We start from the raw sequence: 15,446 nt of genomic DNA on the forward strand, positions 1-15,446 counted from the left end.
ACAAGAACAACCTTAAAGAAATTCCACAATATTCTTCCTTCTATGACTAAAAATTGAGCTTTAAACTAATCTACATTATATTTATATTAGCTTTCATGAAGTCTTTATGGTGTGTCTATCAAACTAGTCAACCAACAACCTTTGTGATCCAATAGATTAATGTTTAATATATAAAAAATCTTTCAAAAATTTTTATTAGATGAAACATAAAGAATCAAGTCTATTATTGTAAGAAGCCATGAGGTTGAACTCAGCTTGCTGAAGAAAAAGTTCAATAATTTTCTTATATTGACTAAGAAATGACTAACCCTCAAAAAAGTGATGGAGGAGCTTCCATGTTGATCATCTTCTTTAATTTATGCCTAAGATATTTTCCTAAAAATATGTAAGGCCTAGATCAGAAAAGGGTGTCCTGTTAAGAAGGAGTGTAAGCTCTCTTTCTATTCTCCTTTTATATTAATATTTCCTAAGTTGTGAAACACAAGTTTAAATATAATTGTAAATTCTTTAAAGGTTGATTTGTTTTAATAAGGAAATTTGAACAAATTTAGTTTGGAATAAGACTTGGAAATTTGAATGTTGAAAGAAGGAAACTAAAGGCAAAAAGGTAAGTTTAGTTTGAAGTGAGGGGCAATACGATCATTTTTATATTATTAATATTACTTTTTAACTAATGAAAAAAAAAAAAGAAGAAAAGAAGAAAAATCTGGATTCTTCTTCTTCGTGAAAACACAAACTTCCCCTCTCTTGAAACCTCTCACGCCCAAGACCTCTCTCCCCCTCCTCCAATTTTCTCTTCATCTAATCCCTCCTTTTCTCTCCTTCACGCCAAAGACGGAAAACAGCCAAAATGCCACACCAACCACCTTATGTCATTCATTCCATTACAAGTGGTCAAAACATCACCATTCGTCTCTCATCAGCCATCAAATCACCGTAGTTGGTTGTTTGTCACACACTAGTCTCGTTCGCAGCTATTAAGCTCTAGCCACCCAATCTGTTGAATCATGCATCGACAAGTCGCAACCCAGCCGTTAGCCACTATTGGTTGCTGCTCTGCGTCGATCCTCTACTATCACTAGCCTCGTCGAATTTGAAAGTTGAGATTGAAGAGTAGCGGTGCCATTTATTTACTATTCAGCCACTTCGATCATGTTTTCGTCAAGATTTTGGTAATTAGTAAAGGTGAGAAATTCTTCAAGATGTGAATCAGAGTTTTGAGTAAGGATTTACTTATGTTATTTGAATTTATTGATGAGTTTTGACTTGATTTTCACAATACCTATTACATTTTGATGCTAGATTTGTATTCTTGGAAGGATTTAGCCACTGTCTCGCCTTGAAGAAATAAATTTTTAGGAGTTCGACACAAATTTGGGTAAGATTTCAAGCTTTATTGTTTGGGTCTTGAATACCCATTTAATTCTAGTGTTAATATTAAATAGTCCATGACGTTGATAGCTAGATTTCGAAGTTAGAAGGTTGTAAGGGTGCTGTCCTTTAGAATTAAGGCTACTTTGATAAGTGTTTGGTAAGATTTTAGTGATAGTTGATTTTTTCCATGGAATTATTGAACACTAATTAATTTTTTCCTTCAAATTAGTGATATCTATTAAGTGTTTGGAGCAAAATCAATTTACCCATAATTTTGAATGCTAGACTCAAGTTTAGCAAGCTATTAGAGTGTTGCCCATCAAAGTTGAGTTTATTTGTAAGACTTTGGGAAATCCTAGTAAGTTTTCTTAGAGTTTCATGAATACCCATTTAGTTTTAGCATGAACTTGATATTGCTCATAATTTTTTAATGAAAAATTGGAGACTTTAGAGAATTATGAAGCATTGTTCATCACACTTAAGATCGTTTAGGATAAGTGTAAGTAATCTCTTAAGTTATTGACTCGTTAGTTTGACCTTGAGTTTGTTAAATGATCTAAATCTCTCATATTATTGATATTGCGACTAAAAACATATTAATATAAAAGACACATTAAGTTTGCACTAAGTTTGGATGCTTATCTTGTTAAGAGTTTAATGTGAAGTTTAAGGCCCAAGGATGGAAGTGGAATGTTTACCCTAGACTAAAGCATGTAGGGGAAAGTTCAATTTAAGACTTGAAAGAGATAAATTGAAGTCTTTGGAACATTAAATAGTTTGAGTTGACCTTTTAGCCTGTTTTGGAAATAGTTGTGACATCTTGATATGTGAAGAAATGATGTGACCTTGATCGTTGTTTCTGGCCAAATTGAAGTGGGAAAAGCATATAATCCTGAAGGATTGAGTTTTTTACTGTGAGGGGCTTATTTCAAGTATTTTCATTATAAATCTAGTATGATTCTTTCTAGTATGAAAATTTCGAGTATGATTTGTTTTATGAATTATGTGTTAGACAAGTTTTCAAATATGATTTTCAGTTTTTCATGAACTCTTGTATTTTAGAACTAAGCAAGTTTTAGATGACAACTGGTTTCTAAACATTCATTGATTTATAACTAGATTTGAAGAAGTTCTAAAAGTATGTATTGATGGCTAAGGATCGAAAATGATTTGAAAATGGGTTTTTAACCATGTTTGGTTTTAGACTTGAAATATGTGATTTTTATGAATGTTGGTGATTACCCTAAAGGCTACGTGAATGCTTTCCGTAGCACCACCTATGGTTGTCAGGGGATTCCGAGACTGAAAAAGGCCGTGACTGGAGATTTGAGAATCTGAACCTAAGTGAGAACATGGATGGAGGATTGTGATTTGGCTTTAGGCCTAGCTTAATGTCAGACCCCGTTCTATGTTTTCCCCTCTAACTTAGATTGTGGTGTGAATCTAATCCCTTAAACAATCCTTCTTAAAGATAAGATTTATAAAATACCTTTCAAAAAAAAATCACAAAAAATTTCGGCAGCATCTCCCCTAAAATATGAGTTAGCCAAACCTCAAAATGAGAGATTTTGCACTTCTATATGTAACTTAACTTCAAAACTCCACAACACCGCAAGTGTGTCTCACCACACACTTATCCAAATAGTTTCAGGGTTTCAGTAAAGTTCACAATCAGCTTAAAAGTTACATACACATTATTTCATTCTAAGAGGGAAATTCAACACAAGTTTTTAACCTCACTCTCATCACATCTAACAACTCCATGATGCAAAAATTTACTATAAACATACAAGAATAATGGAGATCTACGACTGATGACGAGCGTTAAATCAACACTTGGCCTTTGGTTCACAACCTGGGGGGGAGAAAACATTGAAAACGTGAGTTGAAACTCAGTGAGTGGAAATTTTGTTTATTTTTAAAAAAAAAACTTATAAGACATACATTTAACGGTTTAGGTATAAAATCAACACCGAAATGATAATTAAAATATTAGATCATATATTACCATAAACCATAAGTAAGGCCAACAAACCTGTATCCAAACCAACCATGGCAAGGCATCTAAATATACAGCCAAAGATAGCTTGCACATGACTAAAAATCATGCGACCAAAACTAGCTCACGCATATTTAGTACCCGCCACGATAACAACCTCCATCCAATCCGATCCAACCAATCCAATCCAACCATGATAGCATACTAAGCATACGGTCCAAGGATAGCTCACACGTGATCCAATCCACAAGGAAACACGCGGCCAAACGGAGCTCACACATACTTAGCACCTACCACGGTAACAACATACCGCTCCTATGTGCACATAGAGACACCCAACCATGGGTTAAGCTAGGCCCGAAGCCATATCACAATTCTCCATCCACGTCCTCACCTAGGCTCAGGTTCTCAAATCTCCGGTCATGGCCTTTTTCAGCCACGGAATCCCCTGACAACTGTAGGTGGCGCTACAAAAACACATTCTCGTAGCTTTAAGGGTAATCACCAACATCCATAATGTCACACAGTTCAAGTTTGAAAACAAATCAAACATGGTTAAAAACACGTTTTCACATATTTGGATCCTTAGCCATCAATACATACTTTTAGAACTCCTTCAAATCTAGTTATAAATCAATGAATGTTTAGAAACAAGTTGTCATCTAAACTTACTTAATAAGTTTGGGTTCAACCACAGTTTCGAAATACAAGAGTTCATGGAAAACCGAAAATCACATTTGAAAACCTTTATAACACATAAATCATAAGGCAAGCATATTCTAAATTTTCATACTAGAACAATTATACTAGATTTATAATGAAAATACTTGAATTTAAACCACTCACAATCAATTACTCGATCCCCCGGGATTTTATGCCTTTCCCACATCGATCTAGCTTGAAACAAGATTAAGGTTTATCAATTAACTTTACAAAGCAAGACGACACGACAATCTTGAACATACTTTATAAAGCCAACTTAAACTATTTTATGCTCCAAAGACTCCAATTTCTCTCTTCCAAGACTTAAATTGAATTATCCCTTCATGTTTTAATCTATTCTAAAAATTCCAACTTTGGACCCTTAGCATCACATAAATCTCTTAACGCCACAAGCACCCAAACATGAGAGAACCCACTAAAATTTATCTAAAACCGTATCAAAATCACCTCGACAACACATTTCTCAAAATTTTCCAGATTTGCAACATGAACTTCAAATGATCATAACTCTTCTAATACTTAACCAAAATGATTGTTCTTTATGTCAAAATCTTCATTTTGATTTGCTCTATAATTTACCTGAAGGACGAATAATACGATTCCCAATAGATTGCTACAGTATTGACCCGAAATAGAGAGTGTTCAAAAACGAAGTCTTTTGCTATCCCCTGACTTGTTTATGAAATTAAACTTACTTCCAATCATATTTAGCTCACAAATTCTTCATAAAAGTTGTAGTACATTAAATAAGCTTTCCAACCATACTAAATAGAGATCCTAACTCCACTGGTACACTCTAAAATACTAAAAATAACAGAGATCTTCTGATTTCGCATGAAAACACTTGCTCTATCTTTTGTGTAAGAATTCACCCAATAAACCTAAGAATTTGGTTAAGCTTCCTTCATAAAATTTGTTCAAAAATGAATAGATTTCAGAAAATTTAAACCTCACCTCTTAATTCTTTTTATGTAGCTCAAACCGATCAGAACATCAGAGGTGGTTTGTGTTTACCACACTTCTGTTATATTAACGTTGAGTCAAACAACCTTAAACACTTCTTAAGATTACCTAAAACATTTTATGTTCTGAACCTTATAGAAATAACACAAAAATGAACTCCAAAGTTAATGGAAAACTCATTTTCAACCTCTGAACTTCAACTCTAGGACCCAAATATCATGGATGTTTAATTTTAACAAATAAACTTTACGAAGAAAGCAAAGTACTCAACTTCAATGGACAACATCCTAACTAAATCAAGTATCCACCATCATGGATTTCTCAATATTATCACTAAAATTAGATGGGTACTCAAGACCCACTCCATAGAGCTTATAATCTTACCCAAGTTGTGCCAAAATGCCTAATTCCCAACTTCCGCTGGACAGCATCTAAAATCGTCCAAGAATCCAAATATAACAATGAAATGTAATGGGTATTGTGAAAATAAAGCGGAAACTTAATGGGTATTCGAAACTTTTCTAATTAAACAATGAGATGTTATCAAGCTTACCATATTCCAACCAAAACTTCCGACCTCGAGTTTGACGGTGGCAAATGCATCGAACGTACTCCCAAGATAAGAGAAGAGAGAAATGTCGGTGAGACAGAGGGAGAATCAGTGACTTTGGGTTTTCGGCCGCATTGTCGACGACAAGTTGCGCCGTGGTCGGCGTGCGAGAGAGAGACTGAGAGAGAGAGTGAGCGGAAGAGAAGTTCTAGAGAGAGAAGAGAGCTTCACGATTTTTGGAGAAGAAGAAGAAGAAATGTTGTTCTTTTTTTCTATTTAAAAAAAAAACCCACTAAAAGGAAAGAAGAAGTAGATAATAATGATAGTAATAGTGAGAAATGACCATAATGCCCCCAACTTAACATCATACTTCTACTTTGACCATTTCTTATAATTTCCATCATTTTAACACTTAATTTCCAAGTCTTGATCCAAACTAAAATTATTCCAATTTCCTTATCACAACAATAAATCTGAAGGAGATATTAAATAAATAGATAAAGTAGAAGAGAACAGAATGGGGCTTACACTTAATCCATGGTGGGTGGCTTTATGTGCACATAGGAGCGAATATGGAGGTTGTTACTATGGTAGGTGCTAAGTATGCGTAAGCTCTGCTTGGCCTCGTGTTTTCTTGTGGATATGGATCACGTGTGAGCTATTCCGGGTCGCGTATTTAGTATGCTATCATGGTTGGAATGGATGAAGCTTGTTACTCTGGTAGGCGCTAAGTATGTGTAAGCTCCATTTGGTCGCATTTTTCCTTGTGGATATGGATCACATATGAGCTATTTCGAACCGTGTATTTAGTATGCTATCATGGCTGAATTGGATGGAGGTTGTTACTATGGCAGGCGCTAAGTATACGAAGCTCTCTTTGGCCGCGTGTTTCCTTGTGGATATGGATCACATGTGAGCTATTCTGGGTTGTATATTTAGTATGCTATCATGGTCAGATTGGATAGAGGTTGTTATCATGGCGAGTACTAAATACGCGTAAGCTAGTTTTGTTCGTATGATTCCTTGGTCATGTACGACCTATCCTTGCCCATATATTTAGATGCCTTGCCATGGTTAGATTGAGTACATGTTTGTTGGTTTGATTGGTGACTATGTGATAATGATGTTTCAACTATTATTTCATTATTGATGCATATTTACATATTTTCTTTTTGAGCATGTTTTATGAGTTTTTACTTCTAAAAACATGCTTTGGTTGAGCTCCCCATCACCTTCGTAGAATTTCCACTTTGTATATATATACCTAAGTCTTATATTAAAGTAGCGAGAGTCATGCTATTATATGTGTTTTGAGAGATTCTCATTGGACTGCTAATATTTTGTAACTAATTCCTTGTTTGGATATAAACTTTGGTTGACTGGACTAGTTTGGATGAGTGTGCGATGAGGCACATTCAATGTGATTTTGAGTATGAAGATTTTATGTATAGAAGTGTAATTTACATCTCTTTCCAAATTTGACTAACCCATATTTTAGGAAAGATGCTATCGAAATTTTTACATAATTTCTTGAAAAGTGTTTTATGAGTCTTACATTTGAAATTGAATGTTTGTTAAGAGTATATTCACACCACGATCTAGGTTAGAGGGAAAACCTAGAACGGGGTGTAACATATCCAGACGACCTATCCATAAGAGACAATGTCTCATGTCCAGCAGTTGCATCAACCATGAAATCTGTGATACGAAAAGAAAAATCATCTTTAAGGTATGCATTATTCAAGTAACGAAAGTCTACACAAATACGAAGCTGCCCGTTCATTTTTCTGATAGGAAAAATGTTTGCTATCCACGTTGGATATTTGACCTCACAAATGAATCCTGCTTTGGAGAATAAGCTCTGGTCCAAAACATTGTTGGGCTTACTTAATTGATCGATACCCTAGTTTGATTGCAAGAAGATGGACTACAACTTTTGGATCAAGTCCTAACATCTCCTTGTATGACCAAACAAAGATGTACCTATACTCGGTGAGCAAACTCATGTACTTACCCTCCTCTTCACTAGAGAGAGATACACTAATGGAAGTTGAGCATGGTTCCTCTACTATACCAAGATTCATCTCTTTAAACTCATCTACGGTAGATTGACCACCATCTTCTAAACTCTACAGGGCATCTTCCGTGTCTTTTTTAGGAGTTTCAATCTCTAATTCCTCAATAATGGTGATGTAATGACATAAGGTTTCACCTTCTCCTTATTCTGAGTCTTCCTTTTCAGGATTAGTTAGCATAACATCATTCATTTTCACATTCAATGAACCTTGACTTGTATTGAGAGTAACAAAGGTTTCTCTTTTCATTCAGAAAGGAACATTGCTATGAATTTCTTCCTCTCCCTTTGCCTCCAAGGAAACTCCTTAGCATAGCAATTCTCAACATCTGTATGCTTAATTTGATAGAAAACGATAACATGCACAACGGGAAAAGATAAAAAATCTTACTCTAATTGCATCTAACCTAGTGAGAAGATTAACATGCAAATTATCCTAATTAAAACAAAATTAGGGTTAAAGAAGTTATACCTTTGTAGTTTCTCGAAATCTCCTCTCAAACTCGAACTGGATCACCACTAGAGTTGACATGCTATACTCTGGACATAAAACTGGGTTGTAGGACTCGTTCAATGAAGGAAATTTTAGAAAGAGATGGAATTTGGGGTTTAAAAATAGGGTTGAGATTTATTTATTTTTTTAGAGAAAAAACTTTGAAATTCAAAAAATAACAAAAGAGGCCAAATGTCTTCAACAATTTGAAAAGAGACCTATTTATAAACAAATTACATGCAAAAGTGCATGTAATTTGTTAATAAAATCTCAACACCTAATATTTCACTGACATTTAATGGAACTTAGTGGGCTAGGTGTTTATATCTCAAGTAGCCACTTATCCCAAGTGTTAGTGAAATTATCCAACAAAATGTTAAATTTTCCTACTAACTTAGTCCAAGGGCATTTTGGTCATTGACCATTAAAGTAAAAGTCAAACTTTGACTTTTTCAAGTCAAAAGTCAATAGTTGACTCTTTCCTATTTTCTCCATCTTGACTAATTTCGACCTCCCGGGCAAGAATCCGCATTCCTTTTTCTGAAATTCAAATCACATTTGAATATAAAGTCGGTCAAAGTTTGACTTTTCAAAGTCAAAAGTCAACATTTTGACTTTTTACAACTTTAACCATTTCCATCAATTTTGAGCTTTCTAATATGAATCCGTATTCTTATTTTTAATATTTTAATCACATTTAAACATAAAAATCTTTCTCAAAGCTATAATCAACGACTATATCACATATACTTGTCGATTTCTCTCTCTTTACCTAATTTGAATACTTCGAATTATTCCAACATGTTGTTCTAAGTTAATTCTGTATGATCTAGCAGGGGAACCTATTGGACCTATAGATCATGGGTTCCAATGATCTGAGATTAACTGGCTAAACTCTTTTAGACCGAGCTAATCAACATTTGTTAACTAACGGGACATTCAACTAAAGTTCTGTAGCTGCACTTCCCTCACTATAGATATATTTATGTCCATCTTATATAACCATGATCAGTAAGTTAATCCTTCACAGATTGTTCTTAATCTCGGTTGGGTTAAAATACCGTTTTAGCCTCAAGACTACATCTTGTTCCTTAAGTCCCGCTGATCCACTATTGAACAATTGGTTTAAAGTCCAACCTATAAACCAAATCTCTCTTGAGCCAATGAGAGGGTGGGGTCCCTTGTTCAAGACTTGGATTCAATCGTTAAGGAAACAACCTATCTACTAACCCTAAAGCGGGTAAGAGTAAATTTTGTCTTGCACCCTATGTCCCTAGTTATCCATCCGATCTTATCCCTGAAACAGAAGGCTTGTTGGTCCAGCACTATTGAGCTACCCTCACCTATGCAGATCTAAAGATAATTCCGTGTGAACAGAAGTTCATAGTTAGCTTAGGATTAAGATTAAGTTACCTAGGTCTTCAAAAATCGAAATAGTCAGTTTTATATAGTCAACGATGGTATAACTTAAAAGTGACTATTTCATGGTTCTAGTCTTATGTAAACTCTTTTTACATAGGATGCCCCCACTCCCATGTCTCTACATGAACAATTTAGGATCACATCGTTGGTACTAACTACAAAGTAGGCCGCATCCATAGTATTCCCAAAATAAGGCGCCCAACCTTATTCATACACTATAAACCATTTGAGCTATATACTCGAACTTGATCCACGTTTATGTCTCTACATAAAATTCAAGTCTACACTAGATAACCTCGGGACATTAGTTTATTAAATTCAAGATTATAGTATTCTATTTTCACTAAAAGTCCTTAATAACCACTTTATTAAAAAAAATGCAATTTAAACTACAAACTACGAGTTTTAGGACATAAATTTCAAAATAAATTCAGTTCCAAATTGAAACATAAGATGTTGATTCCTTCTTCTTTGTGTTTATGCTGGTACCAGCGTTGACGTGTGGGCCTCTATCTCCAAAACGATCAAGAATTAGAGCACGGGGTGCTTGCACATTTTTCGTTTTAGTCACACCTAACCTTTCAAAGGCTGATGATCTTGTAGTCATTCACACCTGGCATGTGCTTTTCTCTTTTCTAGAGGTTGTAGTTAGCCTTCGAAAGGCCGAATGTCGGTCAAGACTAGATGCTGACTAGTGACCTTCTCTTTCTACCTCCATCATGCTTAGTCTTTCAAATATTGGGGCGTGTGAAATAGGCGCTCTAATTCGGTCAAATGTTGAGGTTATCTTACTATCACCTTCTTTTTCTTCCATATTGTCAACTTCCTCTTTAGTTATATGATTGTTGTCAACCACTCTTTCCTTCCCCTTTTCAGTTATACGGATTGGCTTTAGCAACATATATCCAAGTCTTTTTCTTGACATAGATATATAATTTCCTTATCGTAACAGCTTCTTTTGGGTTAAAGAGGGCTCAAGTTGTTCATGAATTTTTAAGCTTTTGAACTCGGTGTGAGCTATGAAGTCATAACTTGCTTTCACCATCAATTTATAAGCCTTGGGGTCGAATCCGTCTATCGTCCGCCTTTGGGGCATGTTTGCTTCCGCCAAGTCTATCTTTTTCTCTTGCTTTGTTATTTTAGTAAGCAGTGGAGTGAAGCTTTTTTTTAAGACTTCGATGTCACCAACCTTCAAGTCTTTTGGTGACTCTACGAATGGTGACTCACCTTTCTTGCTTCTTGACAAAGGGACATAGTACAAAACCGGTGGGTTTGAAGTCTTTTCATCCATCAAAATCATACTTTTTGTGGTGCCAGTGGATGCATCACCCTTTCCAGAGTTAAAGGTTTCTGTACTTTTATATGATTTCAGGTGTAAATTATCTTCTCTTTTTATAAAATGAATTTTTGTAAGCATGGCTTCTGGGATATTATCATTCTTCAAATAAAATTTTGAATCTACAAGTGAGAATCAGCCTCTGAAAATGGGTTAGAGTCGGCTTCAACATTCTTTACACCATCTTGATAAAATTTAAAGCACTAATGCACTTTTTAAGTTACTACTCCATTTTCAAGAATCTAAGGACGACCGAGTAACAACTTATAAGGGGACCTTGAGTCTATAACATGAAACAATGCACTAGCCTTTAGGTTACCAATTATGAGTTCTAAGCGTATCATGCCTATTGCTCTTTGGCTGCCCGGTTGAAACTAATGATTATCAACTTGCTATTTATGAGTTTGTCCATCAAGATGCCTAATTGCCTCATACTCGACTTCGGCATTTTGTTGACAGTTGATCCATTATCGATGAGAATCCGGTCGACTCTTTGTTCTCAAACGTATCCAAAATCATATCAGGGTCTAATATGAAGTTTAGATCAAACAGCAAATCCTCATCTGAGAAGTCTATAGATATGCTATAAGGAGTACTCTCATATGTTATAGTTGGAGCACTCGAACTTGATGCTCCTGAATTTAACAATGCATCAATAAGAATTGTTTTTGTTTCTTGAGGAAGTGATAACAAATTATTCATATTGAACCTCGATAGGTCTTTTGACACTCTCTTCTCCCCTAGTGATTTTGGAGGGATACTTTCTTCCTCCATTGCATTGATAGCATAACACGCAATGACATATGGGTTTTCATCCTGATGATCCCAACGAAAGCCGGTTGGAAAGAAGACTGCCAAGGTTACTAAATGCTGAGGTCGAGAGAAATCCTTGTCTTCCTCGAGCATAAGCTTAGATTTTCAAGTCTTCTCTTCTTCTTATTCTTTTGAGCGTTACTCCCTCTTCTATAATTTCTGGAGTAGGACTCTTTTTGGGTCGAAGTCGACTATCTTTTCTTTCAGGGTCACACAATCCATCCTTCATCGTCTTCTTCGGCTGATCTTTCTTTTCCTTGAGAATCCTCAAGTGCAACTTCCTGATAGAATTTGACAACTATAAGCTTAAAGGTCTCAAACTAGACCAAGTTAATTTCCCTTTACTCAAAAATCAATCTTGGCAAAGGAGCCTTTGACATTATCGTCACCTCAGCATGGTTTGTTTGAGCTACCTCCTCCAAGTCTAGCTTGATCTTCTTCTCACGAACTAACCTTAAAATTAGCTTCTTCTGCACAAAACATTTCTCTACTTGGTGACTAATGATCCAATGATACTTGCAATAGTTGGGATCATCTACCTTTCCTACTTGCTCAGGTTACTTACATTCCGGCAGCTGGATCAGCTGCTTCTCTGGTACTTGCTCTGGCATGTATGCAATATCTGAATCTGAAAATGGGTAAACTCTTTTCTGCCTTTCTTTTAAAGTCGATCATCGTCTCTCTCTTCCATCATCTTTCTTTTCAGCTCTTACTTACTTTCTTTTGGAGAACCATATTTCCTTCATGGTGCTCTTTACTATCTTTTCAACATCCTTCATCTCTTTCTTATCTTTTCTTACTTTAGGAAAAGGAAAATCCTTAGTTCCTTTACTGACGATGCTCAACTTCATATCATGAGCTTGAGTTGCTAACTCTTCAAATGTACGAAGTTTTATTCCATGCAGATTGTAGAGGAGTCCCAGTACATACCTTGGGTGCACATTTCTACAACTGATAGTTCGGTGAGTCGATCTTTGCAATCAAGACTCAAATCCCTCCATCGATTGATGTAGTCGATGACTGGCTCTCCCTTTTGTTCTTTCATGTTTGTAAACTCCATCATGCTTACAGTGCGTCTGGTGCTGTAGAAGTGGTTGAGAAACTCCTTTTCTAACTGTTCTCAACTGTCAATGACTTCTAGCTCCAGATTGGTGTACCACTCAAAAGCATTTCCTTTCAAGCTTTGAATAAAATGCCTGACAAGCTAGTCTCCTCTTGATCTTGCGTTCTCGCATGTTTCGACGAAGTGGGGGATGTGCTACTTTAGGTTGCTCTTTCCATCGAACTGCTGAAATTTTAGAGGTTGGTACCCAAGTAGCATTCTTAAGTTGTCGATTCTCTTGGTGTACGGCTTAAAGTATATGAAAGAAGTTTGCGGCGGTCCTCCATACTAAGCTCTGATGGAATTCGCGATCATATCCAGTAGCTGTTGAACTGAGAGAGAAGCAACAGAAGATAATTGTTTTTGTTGTTGGTTTTCTTTCACCACATTCTTCCTTTTATCACCAGCTTTAACAACAGGAGTTTGACTGGACTCAGCAATTTCACGGGTCTACATCTACTCTGTCAAAGGTATAATTTTGTGGTCTCGTTCCTCAACAACCTTCATTAAAAGATTAATTTTTCTCTCCATCTCCGCCATGGCAGCCTCGATCGTTACATTAGCCATCATGACAGACATCACGTCAGGGTGTGTTTTCCTCTTTGACTTGCTAGAGGGAGAATCGAAGTTATCATACAAAGGATTTTCCTTGATGACAATCTCAGCTTTAGAACACTCCACCAATTGCTTAAGAATGCTTTGTGCGATGACAGAACCTTGATCCTGCTTCTGAATGATTCCCTTAGAACGACTGTAGGTGACAGGTCTTGTGTAAGCATCGCTTGTAATAGAAGATTTAGATGAAACCTTATTTGATGTCATTGATTTTCTTGTAGATTTGGATGACAAGAGAGAGATGAGAGGTAGAGAGATCCCACTAGACGTGTCAATTTGTTCACACGAGATTTTCTAAGAAATTTGATTCGTGGAGTTGAACTTGTGTTGATGTTGTATTTATGTTGATTTGATACAATGTGTTTCAATCTCTAGAATTTGATCATCTGATTCTCTTTTTGTTGGATGCTTACGTTTGGTTTGAAGAAGCGGAGCACATCTTGAAGTTGGAGTTTTAAAAGAAAGCTTGTATCTTCAAAGGAGCTTCAATCTTCGAAGGCAATCGACTTCAGGAGTTGAGGAGTCTTCTAGCTCTTGGGAGAAATCTCTATATGCCTTCTGGATCAAAAACTTTTTAACCCCCACAAATGAAGAAAACTCCTCTATTTATAGAAGCAAACAAATCTAAACAATCATCTAGTTGGTTCATGGACCAAACCCATGGACTCAACCACATGGATTTTGGTCATATCTAACCTTTGGGCTAAACTAAACTTATTTTCGAGCTCAATTGAATTTTAGCCCAAGTAAATAATATTTAATTTGACCAAAATAATTAACTTTTTCCAAAAGTCATAATGAAGACATGTGACATCATCAGAATTGGCCAACGTATGTTTTTAATTTTAACTTCAGTCACATGTCAATCTTTTAAATAATACCAAATTCAATTATTTTAGTAAATAACGTGGCAATTTGTGATTGGTTCCAAAATTTATTATTCAACATAGATGAAAAAATACGGGAAGAGAAAATGAATCATTACAAAAATGACAAGAAAGAGAAGTGATGAATCGTTCGCAATATTCAAGGGAAAAACTAAAAATTATAAAAATATTATACCAGCTTCATAGGCTTTTGCTTTTTGTTGGGGTCTTTTAAAAAATAGAACAAAGCGGCAAAATATTTACACTGTATAGAGCAATTTCGAAAACAAAAAAAACCCACAGACCCACAATGTAAAATACCAAAAATTCCCCATCAACCACGCCATCAATAACTCGCATAATATATATGGTACACGATCGTTTGGATTTGGCTATTGTTTGATACATGATTGTTTAGATTTGGTTGTTTAGATTTGGATAGCCAAATTTAAACTATTTATTTGGTACACGATTGTTTAATTTGGTTACACAATCATTTAGATTTTGTTAAACATTTGGCTACACGATCGTTTAGATTTGGCTACCCCAAATCTAAATAATTTTTTTTTCAAAATTTAGTACACAATTGTTTAGATTTGTTTATACTATCGTTTATTTTTTCAAGATTCTTTGGTACACGATCGTTAAGATTTGGCTGAATGATTTTTTTCAATTCTTTTGGTACACGATCGTTTAGATTTGGTTACTTAAATCTAAACGATTTTTTTTCAAGATTCTTTATACACTATCTTTTAAATCTTTTAATTTGGTTACCCTAATCTAAATGACATAAAAAAAATTACCTTAATATAAATGACGTAAAAAAAAGGAGGAAAAAAAGAAAGACAATGGAATGAAATCACAGCGAAAAAAAAAAAAAGAGAAAAAGAAGAAAGACGATAGAACAGATTTGGTCACCCAAATCTAAACGACGTAAAAAAAAGAGGAAAAAATAAAGACAATGGAAAGAAATTGCAGCGAAAAAAAAAAAGAAAAGGAAGAAAGACGATAGAAAAAAATTAAAGTGGGAGGAGAAGAAAAACGAAAGGGCAAACATGAAATAGTTAAAAAATGGCTAACTTTATGATTTTTATTACACGAACTATAAATATTTTA

Source organism: Cucumis melo, chromosome 10 (assembly GCF_025177605.1).
Source record: "Cucumis melo cultivar AY chromosome 10, USDA_Cmelo_AY_1.0, whole genome shotgun sequence".
NCBI lineage: Eukaryota > Viridiplantae > Streptophyta > Magnoliopsida > Cucurbitales > Cucurbitaceae > Cucumis > Cucumis melo.